Below are 14967 nucleotides of genomic sequence, written 5' to 3' on the forward strand. Positions count from 1 at the left end.
TCGGTTGGGAGGTGTCTTGGGAACTCGCGTTTGCAAAGCCAGGCCAACGTTCTGCCAGGCTTGTCCGCTTCTTTGTGTGCCTTGGCTGTGTAAGTTGTGTAGTCGAATTTAGACAATCTGTTCCAGGCGGGAAAGCATTCCTCCCGAGTTTCTCTTAGTTTTGTCTCAGTGTCCAGATATCACCTCTCTCCTTGTTACTACTTTCATGGCTTCCCATAGTGTGCCCCATCTTGTCACTGAGCCTTTATTAATGTCTAGGTAGTCTTCCAGTTTGGTTCCAAGTTCCTCCTTGAATGACTGATCTGTGAGGGCTGCCGCTGGCATTCTCCATAGTGGGATTGGTGGTCTGGGTCCTCTAAGTGTCCATTGCATGACCAGCGGGGAGTGATCCGAGATGGATCTGCCTAGGTACGTTGTGGATTCCACCTGTTGTGCCAGCTCTCGGTCTATTAGCAGGTAATCTATTCTTGTGTGGATCTTGTGTGGGGCCGAGTAGTAGGAGTTGCTCCTCTCAGTGCGGTGTTGTTCCCTCCAGATGTCTACTAGGTCGAGGTGTTCTATTGTACTGTTTAGTGTGTTGGCTGCGGTGTTGTTTAGGTGGCGTGGGGGGTCCGATCTGTCCATAGTTCCGTTCCTGATGCAATTGAAATCGCCTCCCTATATGAAAGCTCCCTCTCTGCGGAGTATCATTTTAGCGCTTAGCATTTTGAGGTGTGAGGGTATTCCGTGTTGTGGTAGGTATGAGTTTACCAGGCATACGGTCATGCATTCGATAGTTCCCCACATTATTAGGTATCTGCCCTCTTTTTCGGTTTCGTAGTCCAGTAGTTGGAATGGCACTGTTGGGTTTATCCACGTGAATACTCCACTGGCGAACTTGGAATAGGGTGCCCCTCTACCGTCCCTCCCCATCGTTCGGACAGTTTGGATGTGGCTTCATCCGTAAAATGGGTCTCTTGAAGCATTGCAATCGAGATCTTTTTCCTTCGCAGGTAGGAATGGATCCGGTTCCTCCTCAAGTATGTGCCCATTCCCCTAACATTCCACGTCATCACCCTGAGTTGAGATGCCATTGCGATGATAATTCGGTCTCTACAATCCGGTCACCCCAGATTTCCCGGGGGAGCTGTTGCCCCTGGCTGTGAGGTTCCTTGCCCAGGTTTCGGTGTTCCCTCGTCTCTGGTCTCCGAGGTCGACTGGCCACATGCCTTTCCCTCCTTGGTGTTTTAAAGACTGCATAACTAACAAAACAATTAAGATAACTTGAACTGGTGTGCCCAGCAACTACAAGTTCCTTTCGGTGCTCAGGCGCCCCCGTGCCGTCTGGACCCATCCGGGTGTCGGGCATGAGTAAGGTCGGTCAGGTAACTGGCCTGCCCTGAACTGTTCATGGGGGTGGGGTCCTGTGTCTGCCGTGGGGCCAAGCTAGGGCCACATCTATATAGCTGACTGTTGTGTGGTTTTACCTCCTTGGTTTTAGTTTGCCTTGTTCATGTGTTGGCCTTGTGAGCCATGAGCCATTCCAAGCTTCGGTCGATTGTGACGGGGGCTCGTTACTCTTCCGAAGGCTGTGTGTCTTTACCCTCTGCCAGGTTGTTGTCTTCCAGCCACATGTTGGCGGCTGCGGGGGTCTCTAGAGAAATCGCACTGCCCTTGTGAATCACCTTCAGTCTTGAGGGGTATAACAGCATGTATTTCAAATTCAGGTGTCTGAGCCGCGCTTTGATCGGGACGAATGAGTTTCTTTCCCTCTGGACTTTCTGGGTGTAGTCGGGGTAGATGGATATTTTAGAGTCTCCTCGTTCGAAGGGTCCCTCTTCTCTGGAGTGCCGTAGGATGATTTCTCTGTCTTGAAAATTGAGTATTTTGGCGATGATGGGGCGAGGATGTGAGCCCGGTGGAGGTCTTTTTTGTAGGGATCTATGCCCCCTTTCGACTGAGAAACCTTGTGTTAGTTTTTCAGTGCATATCTCTTGTTGTATCAGGGACTCTATGTAGGCCGTCGGGTTCGAGCCTTCGCTTCCTTCTGGGACCCCCAGTATTCTGACGTTACTACGCCTAGCCCGGCCCTCAGCCTCCTCAGCTTTGGCCTCAAGCACGGCCACCTTCCTTTCCAGGTTGACAACCTTAGCTTTCAGTTCCGTTGCGTCGTCAGACGTTTCTTTTATGGTTGTCTCAGTGCTCGCCACTCTCTTGGTTAGGTTGCGGGCATCCTGGCGCATGAGTTGTATTTCGGATTTGAACTCACCAATTCTGGAGTCAATGAATGTCCGTAAGGATGCAATGGCTTCCAACACCAGGGTTTGGTTTTCGGAGGATTCAGCTACTTTTGCGTGTACCTGTTCGGGTGTGGAGGGTCGTGGTTGCGAGGGGGACTTCGTTTTGGTGGATATGTATGTGTCCATGGTGGCTATTTTCCCCTTGTTTCTGGCGGACATGATGAGGGGTGTGCAAGTATTCTGCCCCGTCTGTTCCAGGGGTGGGAACACCCGCACACTGCAACGACCTGGAGTGGCAGCCGTATGGCTGGGTGGGTGGACTTGGCTTGGTCCTACACACTGTGCTTTGTGCGGGTTGTTTCCAGGGTTCGGCCTGGTGAAATTAGTTTCCCAGTCTGTTCTTAGGGGAGCATTCGTAATTATGCCAGTGGTGCGTATCTATGGTCCCCTATAGTGGAAGTGTTCAGCGGCCTTGTTAATTACGAGCCCCCTCCCGCGGTTCTCCTCACCTCGAGCTCTTTGGACTCTCTGTCGTCGTGAAAGTGGGCGGGTGCCGGGGTTGTGTAAGGGATGGGGTCCGTGCGTCTCCTCGCGGCGTCGCTCCCTGGCGTTCTGGCTGTGCTGCTCTCCTGTAGGCCGTGGGCTAGCTACTTCTTGTCCCCTCGGCTGGTTATAGTTCGCCGTGCGGCAGGGCCGGGGCCCCGTTGTCGTCGGCGTCGCTCTCCTGCAAGCCACGGGTGAGTGGGCTACCCCGGTTATTTCAGGGGTCGGAGTCGGGATCTGGATCCAGCTTCCCCGCGCGGGACCTTCTACTTCTCGTCTCCCCCAGCTGGTTGTTTGTGTCCCCCCGCAAGGCAGGGCTACAGCGGCCGGTGACGACTGTGGAATCGTGCTGGAATGAGCCCGGGCTGGGGAAGGGGTCGTCTTTAATCACGATCCGCCTCAGAAGCGTTCACCAGTTGTGGATTGGGGCCGCTGTGGGGGCGGCCGCTGTTTCTGTCGGCGCCGTTTTCAGTGGGTGGCCGCCATCTTGGATCCCGCCGAAGGTTGGGGGGTATCATTACGATGGCGATCCTGCTGGTTCGGAGGTTTCGATCCCAATGAAAGTTGTGGGGTCGTGTCGGGAGCCGGTTCCGCTTCACTCGGCCCGCTTTTCTTCATCGCAGGTGTGATTTGGGTCAGGCAAAAAGGATCAAGATGCGGCGTCTCGGCCGGAGCACGGCGCCTCAGCCTCTACTCACCATGAGCTCCAGGCCACGCCCCCTGTCCTGTTTTTTGATAGGACTCCATTCGGGTTTCAAAACAAATTTAATTTATTAGCGCGTTTTGCCCAGAGCCATAATCTACAAGCAAATCCGACCAAAAGTCACATCATCATTTTTGCAGATGGCAAACGGAGAACATGAAATTCCTATTGAGTATTCTCCTACAATACGTTATCTTGGTTATACACTTACAGATAAGTACTCTGTAGAAATGTGGAAAGAGACCTTGAATAATAAAATCAAACTCCTTACCTCTCAAATGAAAATTATTCTGCCTAGGTACTGTAGATTTTCTTTGTTACCACTCATCCAATTCTACCTTTTAAAAGTAGAGCCTGTTATTCTTTATTGTCTTGATATCTGCTTATTTGAGATGGATTCCTTCCTTGATATATTACAAAGTAGATTATGGAAATTTGTATTGGGTTTGGCATCTTCAATACCTAATGCACTTATATGTCATGAGCTTGGGTTTCTGTCGCTTTCAGCTAAAGGGAATTGGCGTTTGATGAACAACTATGCCAAAATCATATAGCCGCCTAGAAACTCAATGTACGAGGAGCTTCACCTCATGGTCATTGATGCTAAAGTGCCCTCTATGGTAAAGATAACGAAAAAGATCAATTGTATGCTAAACGCTTGTATGTTATCCATCGAAGAACTATGCGGTAGATTTCCTATCTGCAAACTCAAATTTCAAAGATATCAATGGTGTATGCTGAGTGATAAAGTCTGCAGCTATAAGTCCTATTCTGAATATCAAAAATATATTAGGAAATGGGGTGATAGACCAGTGTACATAATGAAATTTCCCGGTTATAAGTCAAGAAAAATGTATATACATTATAAACTGAATTAATTACTCACAAATGAAAGAGTTCAATATTGGAATAACAAAATTGTGAATGCTGACACAGGGAAATGTTGTTTTTGTACTAGAATGTATGAGATTGAAACATCAAAACATCTTGTCATGTATTGTGATCACTTTGAGGATAATAGGCTTAGAATATTTGATATCTGCCTCATTACCAAATCAGAGCTATCAAGGGAATCGATGTGGAGTAGATGTATGTGGGGCAATAGCCAAATATTGATTTTAAAACTTGTAACGATCTTGGGCATCATTGAGGAAAAAATACTAGAAAAGATGGAGACAATGGTTCAGTAACTACATTAAGTAAGTCATAGCCATTTTAATGTAAAACTTTAATGATCACAAGGGTTTGAGTGCTTATTAATGATCAACTGCAATTGCACTGAGATGAGGATATGCTCAGAGATCATGGATTGGTTTTTATTTTTGGTGATCGAATAGCACAATGTATTATGGTGTTAATCTTAATTGTGTGTGCGTTAGTAATTGTCAACTGTAAATTGTATTGAAAAGACGAAATGCATCCTAGATGATGCATTGGTTTTTATTTCTGTGATTGACTGGAGTATGTTTTATGGTGTAAAAACAAATTGTATGTGTCTTAGTGATTGGGTTACAGTTTTATACTGCCTTAACTCTGTTTATGTTGAAACGATTGTAAAAATGTATGGTGTAACCCTCTTAAGTGTCACTGATTTCTATCTATGAAACACATCTGTTCAAGTAATGAATTTCAAACCTTGGCCCTCTACTTATGGACATAGCCACTATATGAACAGGAAGAGGCCTGACAGGCATTCAGCTATATTATAGAAGTTATAAAACAAGAGATGACCTGTGGCTAGAGGGTGTACAATGTTTCAGGCATTACTGGTTTTTATCAATCTTATTGTTTTGGGTATTTTAATGCTTTATACTATTTGTTTTTTCTTAATGTATTGGACATTATGTTTGTACGTAGTACTGTGATGGAATTTAATGATATTTTTGTAAAGGTTTGTTGTAAACCAAACAAAATAAATAAAAAGGTTAAATTAAAAAAAAAAGATCACCACCATCCGGGCTAATATGTCTACGCTTCTGAATTCCCCTGCTAGTAGTGACAACAGCGCTTCTGAATCCCCTGACCCCGTTAGCCATAGCAGCTGGTCATCCTTCCCTAGGTTTTCTGAGGGGATGGTTTGTGCTGCTCTTCATAGGATTACGTCCTGCTCACCGTCAGATGCTATCCCACTAAATATTATGAAAATGCTCTCATCCGAGCTCCTTACAGTGATCACAGCCGCCATTAATGATTCTTGTCAATCTGGCTGGTCCTGCCGGAACTTAAAGCTGCTAGGGTCATCCCTCTCCTGAAAAAACCCTAACTGGACCCTTCTGTTTTGTCTAATTTTCGTCCTATCTCTCTTCTTCCCTTTCTCAAACAACTCCTTGAATCCCTGGTGTCCCCTCTGCTGTCTTCATTTCTAGAATCCTCTTATCTTTTGGACCCTGCTTAATCTGGTTTTAGGCCTGGCAGGGGTATGGAGAGTGTTTTGGATTCCGTCCAGGATGACACGACCAGGCTTGTGGACTCAGATGGCGTGGGCACCCTGATTTTATTAGATCTGTCAGCGGCATTCGACACTGTCGACCACCCCATTCTGTTGTCCCGTTTAGCCCAGATGGGTATATCTGGGCAAGTATTGGTCTGGTTCACATCGTTCTGGCGGACCGCACTCAAACCCTTGCCATGCCTCCTTTTCTTTCTGCCCTGTGTCATCTCACTTGTAGGGTGCCACAGGGTTCTTCCTTGTCTTCGATTCTATTTAATATTTACATCTGGGCACTTGTGGTTCTCATCCGCTCCTTCGGCGTAAGGTGCTACTCCTACGCAGACGACACCTACATCCTGATTCATTTAGATCTTGATCGGACTGACGTGTCGTCCTGCTTACAAGGGTGACTGGAGGCGGTGGGGGTATGGATGAACCGCAACTGACTAAAATTGAACGGAGACAAGTCAGAGGTTATGGTGGTCGGTTACCCCTCTGATCCCTCACTCTGGGTGTCCTCCTTTTGGCCTGTTTCTCTTGGCCCCCTTCCGGGACCGGTGGTGAAAGGGAAAAACCTGGGAGTGGTTTTCTCCGCTACCCTGTCCATGGATAATCAAGTGATGGCTGTCTGCCAGACAGGACACTTCCAGCTTAAATTGCTTAAGAAAGTGCTTCCCATGATTCCTGCCCCTTTCTGCCCTCTGGTGGTTGCAGCCATGTTATTAACCCGGCTGGATTATTGCACCTCCCTCTACCTGTCGCAGCCTAAAGGGTTGATGCAGTGGCTTCAGCGCCTAAAGAATCTTGCAGCCTGTGTGGACACTGGCACGCCCTATGAAGCTCATATTTCCCCAGTGCTTAAATCTCTCCATTGGCTCCCAGTGGTGCAACGCATCAATTTCAAAGCACTTTGTATTGTTCACCGGGCACTATACGACCAGGAGGCAGAATTTCTCAGAGCTAAGTTTACCCGCTACTGCCCTGCGCGTTGCCTATGATCAGCTTCAGCTGATTGACAATGCGTTCCCTCTTTTCGCCGTGCGCGGATTGGAGGCCGTGCTTTTTCTATAGCAGCAGCCCTGCTCTGGAATGAACTTGTGATAGCTATTAAAAATATCTCCAACCACGTGGCCTTTAGGAGGGCTGTTAAGACCGATTTGTTTCAAATGGAGTTCTTGTTGTGGCTTCCTCACCCTCTAGTGCCAAGATACCTTAGGGTGAACGTGCGCTGTAAAAGTTCCCTTAACATAACATAACATACTGGATGACACCCTCCCAAATTGAAAGGTTTCAGAAGTATGTTCTTTATTCGTACTGACCGTCCATTGAACTATTCCACCAGTTTTTCAAAAACAATAGCAAAGACTTTCGAGCATTTAATAATTGTGTTTTTGCAGCTTGCCCGAATTGATGACTTAACCAGCCAATCATCTCGGTAGCAGAACAACTGTATGCCCTCCAGATGCCACACCTGGTGCCAGGTCATTGAATGGTATGTGGTAGGTGACATGGTCATGGAATGGACTGTCAACAATGGTCTAGGATAGGCAGCCTACAAGGCCAATACAAGAGCCAGACCTACCCTACAGAGCATATAGGGGAGTTCAGAGGGAACCCTGTCCCTGGCTCCCTGTTGACTCTCTGTGTCCCAATACCATGAGCCTAGGTTCTGACCAGGTCTCTTGTTCTATTTTTTCAGATGGCTCCCAAGAAACTACAATGACCAACATGCACCAGACCCTTTAGATACCTGGGATAGATCAGCGTTCCTGAGAAGTGCTCCAAGGGGAGAAAAACTACAAGTACCACAATGCACCTGGGCCAAACTTACTAGACCAGCCTGAAACAGAAGGAACAGACTGGTTATGTGAAAAGGGAATTGGCTAGGCTTCCCACTTCAAAAGCCGAACAGGGGAGTGAACACCTACCACACAAACCCCAGACTGGCTACAGGGGAGTAGAGGAGACGGAAGCAACAGAGGTGCTCGAACCAGCAGGGAGCTGCCCAGTACTAGAAGAGACCAGGGAACCTTACCCAAAACCTTTGCAGGCAAAGACTTACTTTTTTCACAGGGTAACAGAAAACAAACCACCAGAGTGACTGCATGGACCCTATGGCAACGATGGAGGCTGAAAAGGGGCGGGGCTTCATGGCATTATAATTACTATTATTATTAGGGTATTTATTGAGTGCGGACCTAGCTTTATAATTACTATTATTATTAGGGTATTTATTGAGTCCGGACCTAGCTTTATAATTACTATTTTTATTAGGGTATTTATTGAGTGCGGACCTAGCTTTATAATTACTATTATTATTAAGGTATTTATTGAGTGCGGACCTAGCTTTATGATTACGATTATTATTAGGGTATTTATTGAGTGCGGACCTATCTTTATAATTACTATTATTATTAGGGTATTTATTGAGTGCGGACCTAGCTTTATAATTACTATTATTATTAGGGTATTTATTGAGTGCGGACCTAGCTTTATAATTACTATTATTATTAGGGTATTTATTGAGTGCGGACCTAGCTTTATAATTACTATTATTATTAAGGTATTTATTGAGTGCGGACCTAGCTTTATAATTACTATTATTATTAGGGTATTTATTGAGTGTGGACATAGCTTCGGGAAGCAGAGGAGCACTTTACAAATCAATGGGGGAAGAACAAGGTTAGGGAGTGAAAAAAGAAGCAAGTGGTTAAGCCCGGGCCACAAGGGGATGGCTCAGACGGGAATTGCCCCAGAGAATGACCTGACCCGAGAAGCCAATGGGAGCAGAGAGACGATTTTCAGGAGGAAGGGGAGGGCTGTGAAAATTCAGCCGTCAGTTGACAGAGAGAGGTGTGTTGGTGAGGGCAGAGAGAAGTAGGGCTAAACGGTCAGAGAGAAGGGTGTATCATTTGGACGAGGTCTTGGAAGGGACTTTGCAGTATTTACACAGAGATGAGGTCAAGTGTTGGGGAGAGAAAGGGGTATCAATTGGTTGTAAGGATATGTGTGGCTTTACCGCGGGTTAATCACCAGCGACGGAAATGACTGCATGGTAAATGTACGCATTACAAAAATGTTCATACATTTCCGATGCGGTCATCCATTATAAAAAAATCCCAAACATCCCACCCATATCCCCCAACACACCCCCGCACCCCTACTTACCTTTCCTTCCGATGCGCTGTGTCCCTGCGGCGCCGGTTCCCTTTCACTTCCGTGATTGTGAACCGGCGCCACAAGGTCCTTTTCTTTTTTCTTTTTTGTACTTTTGATCAGGTGAGCTGCGGGGGTGTCCCCAACAACCCCCGCTCACTGTATTGAGCGGGGTGTTGCGGGGTACACCCCAGCAGCCCTCAGCTTTTTTTGGCTTTTTTTCTTCAGTTGTGTGAGCTGCGGGGGTGTCCCCAACAACCTCTGCTCACTATACTATATAACTATATAGTATAATGAGCGGGGTGTTGCGGGGGACACCCCCGCAGCTTTTTCTTGGGTTTTTTTTTGACCGACCTCACCAATACACCTAAACACACACCACAAAAAGTTCGAACTTTTGGTAGTTAGAACTTTTCGTGGTGTGTGTTTTAGGTCTTTTGGGGAGGTCGGTAATTTTGGGTTAGGTAATTTCATCCTAACCCGTTTGTAAGTGAGAGAGTGGCTGTAGGTAACTTTGGAGGGAGAGAAGGAGGTTCATTGAGTGCAGTTGGAGGGTGTTGGGAGGTACATTTTGAAGGAGAGCAGGAGCCGGGTTAAATGCAAGTGGGAGTGTGGTCAGACTTCAATTTGGAGGAGAGTAGAAGGTGGTGGAGAGTAGGAGAAACAGAGGAGAGGGAAGTGAAAGTCAGGTGGGTGAAGGAGAGCAGAGGCAGAGTAGTGTTGGAAAGGGTGAGAACTGAAAGACAAGAAAGAGATAAGACAAGGAGTCAGGGTGTAGTGAGAGGGCAGTGACCAGGAGAGGGCTGAAGTGTGGAGACAGGAGACATAGGAGAGAATGAGAAGACCGGGATATGGAGTGTGAAGAGAGAGAGAGAGAGGGAGAGAGAGAGAAAGAGAGAGAGAGAGAGAGAGAGAGAGAGAGAGAGAGAGAGAGAGAGGAGGGTGGAGAAGAGGGGAGACCGACGATCGAGGGAAAGGTTGAGAGACGGTCACAGAGGAAAAGGGTGCCAGAACAATCAGATTACCCAGAAGAGCCTGAGGGAGTCAGGGACACAAGGCTTCTAGCTTTAGGCGCTCCCTAGGACAGTGATAGGCCAGACATTAGGGGTGCAGTGGCTCTAGTGAATTGGCATTGCAATAAGACCTGGTGTAGGGGAGTAGGGGACTCAGCTAGAGAGGGGGGAGCCTCCTCAAAGGTTGGGGAAAGGGTGTACAGGGATCCCACATAGACTGTAAGACCCAATTGCATGTTTTTGTAAAACCATTTGTATAATACACACTGAGTACTTATTAGATTTGCATTTTGGCTCATTGAGCCCCTTGTCACGGGTAGAGTGATGGCTGCCAGGACATCCCCCTTCTCAAACAATGGTATCATCTTTTGGAGCATCTCAGTTTTGTGTCTGGATATGTAGAAGTTGAGGTTTTTTAAACCCAGCAACAGACAGAATTTGCCCACTTTGTTTCTGGGTGCCCTCTTCCTCGCCTTTATTTTTCAACAACTCCTGGATGCGTTGGTTGAGGGCTAGTCTCTTGTTTTTTGCCCCTCAAAGCAGGTGTCAGGACTGTCCCAGATTGTGATGGGGGCAGGAATTTGATTTTATAATCCTATCTGACCTCCCCATTTGCCCATGCCTGATGACTAATGATCTCACTCTCTTTGGAAATGTCTTAGTCTGGCCCCCACTGGTCTGCTCCGACTGTCAGCACTTTCATCTTTCTGGCAAGATCTAATTTTGAGGGATCATGGGGAAACCTTTCATTAGGCCTTTGTCTGAATCAAGTGTGTCAGGATGACCACCGGGAATCAACAGACACCACTCAAATATAAAAGGCAAAAGGGACTGATACGGAATTGCTGGACAGACTGTGAGCAAAACAACAAACAGAGGGTCAGGGGGGACAAAAACTAAAAAGTCTCAAGGTTCTCAAGCTAACCCCTCTCCTGGCATCCCTTTCTAATTCAGTCCCTCCCTTTGCCGTCGGGGTTCCCGTTACGGTTGTCTCTCCTTTGGTTTTTCATGTGCAGGTTTAAAGAGGTTCCTGAACCCTATTCAGAGGAAGTCCAAACCGTTTCTTCAGCGCCACTTGAAGGGAGCGTTGCAACTGTTTTTCGACGTGAGAGGTCTCACTGAGGCTGGTTGATGGCCTCCTGGGGCTACTTGCCTCTGTGCCAGGGTTTCCAAGCTTGTACCTGGTTCTGGCCACCCATGTCTCATTTACCTCTCTATGTTAAGTGCCCTCTTCAGCTCTTTCCCACCAACGTGTTCCTCCTCCCAACTACAAAGCCTGGTCAGTCGGACCCTCTCATACCTCATGGCAACTTCTGTGTACCTGGCTTTCCCTGAATCCTCCTACTGTGCAGCTCTCCCAGTCTTGCCACTCTCTCACCATCTCCTTCTGATATTTTTTTAACTTGCTCTGTGCTCAACTCCTTCAACCTCAACATTCCTCGTCCTCTCTCTCGAGCACCTTCCACCTCCTGACCTTCCCCTCCTCTTCCTTTTCCAATATCTAACACCTCTTTCTATTGCCTCCACAAGCTCTTTACCAAACTCCTCATCCTGAAATTCCACAACAGCCTCCTCTTCTCAATTCTCCTCTATTAACTTTGATATGTCTTCTTCGCCCACCTCTGTACTTCTCTCCTCCTCAACCTCCTGAGTATCTCCTCCCCATTTCTCTTATCACTTCCCTCACAAACTCTTATCTCCCTCTTCAAATTCTCTCTTTTTATCCAGCCACTGGTCATCTCTTCCTACCTCACCTCACTCCCTTTCTCCCCTTTGCTCCCCCGAGCCTCACCCTCCTCCTGCCAAACCTTGGGTCGCTTTAGTGCTTTGAATCTTACCATGGCACCTCTCCTCCATGTCCTCCTCAATATCTCCTCTTCTAGGTTCTGCAACAACAAATATTTGATCTCCTGCTTTACCACCAACCAGCTGGCTCACCACTGCCTAGGACTCCATTTACACATCTCCTTGTTCTTACACAGCCTCCTTTCCAACCTCCCCAACACATCCTGGCTCTTTCCACACCTCCTTTAAGGTGACCTCACCTCTTCATTCTCACTAATCTTCACTGGGGCCATCTCACCCACTGCCCTGATAGCTCCTCTTCTCCAGTCTCCTTCTCCAAACTCCTTCCAGCTCCTTCCACGCTACTTCCTTCAGCTACTGTTCCAAGCACAGTCCTTCCTCCTATGAACTCCCACATCGTTTTTTATAGGGCCTTGGCCCTGCCTTTTATACTTTCATTGCACTAAGGATCCTCAGATTTGGTATAGGATTCTTGGGAGCTGTAGTTCTCTGGACTGCGTAGGACTCAATTGTCAGCCTCAAGAACTACATCCACCATCTTGAAGTTCTTAACTTCCTCTTCCTGTTTAGGTTGCTGCTGTGGGTGCTGGAGGGTAGGCCCCTGCCCTGGTGTTGGGTTACAGTTCTGAGGTGGAGATTGGGGCTGGTTGACTGCCTCCCAGATTAGTTGGTCTAACTCATGTCCATCTCTTTGCAAATTTAAGAATGGCTCCTGTACCTGCGTAAGGGGAGCTGAGCGTGCAGGCACTCCTGGTTACCCAGGATCAATGCCCCTTGACTCCTTTGATGCCCATCTATTTGGGCCACTAGTTCTACTGTGCCACAGGGGATGGCTGGAATTACTCTCATGGAAGGATAAGGGAACACTTATGGCCCTTTAAATGAAGTAGCACTTTATTGGATGGATGGGGATGCAGAGGTTACTCTTACACCAAATAAAAGAACTGACTCAGGAAGTTGGAAACCAAATCTGTTTTAATCTCAATTGTCTAAAACAGGGAGTACAACGGACATCAACGGACGTCGCACAGCATAATCTCAATGCATCAATGGCTAAAAACCTCGGGGTCATCTTCGACTCTACACACTCCTTCTCTCCTCATATATCTGACGTCTCTAAGAAGTCTCACTACCAGCTGCACCTCCACAGAGGTATTCTTCCCTTCCTCTCCTTCCCCCAGAAGCTCACGGTCTCCAGAGCCCTGGTTCTCTCTAGGCTGGACTACTGTAACAGCCTCTATCTTAATCTGCCTGCCTCCACTCTCCGCCCTCTGCAACTCATCCAGAACAGAACTGCGAGACTTGTCCTTGGCCTCAAGCCCAGGGACCGCATCTCTCCAGGACTGAAATCTCTTCACTGGCTCCCAGTGGCTGCGAGGATTAAGTTCAAAACCCTCTGCATTGTCCACAAGGCCTTCTGGGGCCTGGGGCCTAAATACCTTCAACTCTCTCTCCCTAAATATCTTCCTTCCCGAGCCCTTCGCTCATCCGTCTCCAACTCCCTCAGGGTCAGCCGCTTCTCAAAGCAACGAGCTGGGGGTAGATCTCTCTCCGCGGCAGGGGCCTCCCTCTGGAACAGCCTTCCTGCCTCCCTGAAATTTGAGGAGAACCATCTCCGGTTCCGGAAGCACCTCAAAACCTTCCTTTTTGCTTCTGCTTTCTCTGTCCCTCTCCCCTGCTAAATTCCACACTGAAATTGCACTGAATCTGCAACTGGGCCACTCTCACCGACCTCGGTCCTGGGCCCAGCCACTCTCCACTTGCACTGCCTCCCTGGCATCGCATCCCCTGCACTGCGGGACTGTCTCTGTATCCCTACAGCCCCCCCCTTCCCAGCACTTGCCTGCACTTACCTTGCACTTGCCACCAGCTGGCCCTATTTATTTATTTATTTTTATTCTACTTACTTGTACTGCACTTCCCCCTCCCCTTCCCCTTGCACTTTTCCCTTCCCCTACCCCTGCACTTGCGCGGTCTGAATGATACCTGGCCTAGTAGGATCGTTGTCTGTCTTCCCCTTGTTCCCCCCCCGCCTCGTCGCGCCTTGAAACACTTGTGTATAGGCGCGTTACAAATGCCATATCATATCATCACATGAAAAAACACATTTTAATAGTAAAAACTCATCATCATTGACGTCATACTATGTGGCAAACTAAGAAAACCTACTTGGGATTGTGGTTGGCTTAAGGGGAACATCTAGGTATACTTTCTATGAGGGATAGGATTGTGATTGGATCTCTATAGTCAGGTGGACAACTATGCCCACCCCTAGTGCAAGTCATCTTCATTGTCATCAAATACACAATGTCTCATTGGCTCTCAAACTATAGGACTCTTTGCTACGTGCCCCTCTATAATTGGTTGGCATGCTTGTAACCTTCTGGAATATTCCACTCGCTAGCAGCACACAAGCTGGTACCCCAGATGTCAGTGGGTGGACTTCACCATGTCTTCCCACCAAATTAGCCCATCATCCATCATCACTTATGCCTTCTGCCAATTGAATTGTCTTTGAGCTTGGCCTTGCAAAGTATCACTGCTCCTGAGACTAGAAGGTAGTGTGATCATGCTCTTATCTTCAAGTCTCGGTGTAGCTTGCCCATTTTCTATTTTCATCCAGACCATGTGACAGGAAACCGTGTTTAAGCTCCTTTTTTCGCATTTAACAATATTAAATGAAAAAAACATGGCACTCATGGTGTCTTTTCTTCTCACCTTAACAGGGGATGGCCTCGCTCTTCTCATTCTTTGTATCTTTCCATGATAGATAACCAGTCCTCGGCTGTCCCAACCCTTGACACTGGCCATACAACCTTCTCGATTCTTCCACGGTCCTCAGCTGTTTTCCTTCTGCTGCACCACACTTTTAGCCCTTCAGTTCATGGGGTCCTGGCTTACGAAAATGCAACGTCAAATATCCAGGTTCTATATAATGGCGGTACCGCCTGCAGTCTATTCACTACGTAGAGCCAGCCTTTATGATTAATTAGTCTACTTGCTTTACTACATCAGTACATTTATAAAATAGCTTGTATCTTCTACAGTGCTTTTCACACATGTAATCTTCATTCCGTGTGCTACAGTCATTGCAAT

The 14967-nt window shown here is 47.4% G+C and overlaps 1 protein-coding gene across 1 annotated transcript in view; it reads right to left on the bottom strand.

Annotated features, from left to right (window-relative positions):
- The window catches only part of LOC138498060 (dynein regulatory complex protein 1-like), a 371050-nt gene that overhangs the window by 319772 nt on the left and 36311 nt on the right, over positions 1 to 14967 (bottom strand). The window lies entirely within an intron of this gene.

Source organism: Ambystoma mexicanum, chromosome 5q (assembly GCF_040938575.1).
Source record: "Ambystoma mexicanum isolate Mex_15411 chromosome 5q, UKY_AmexF1_1, whole genome shotgun sequence".
NCBI classification, from domain to species: domain Eukaryota; kingdom Metazoa; phylum Chordata; class Amphibia; order Caudata; family Ambystomatidae; genus Ambystoma; species Ambystoma mexicanum.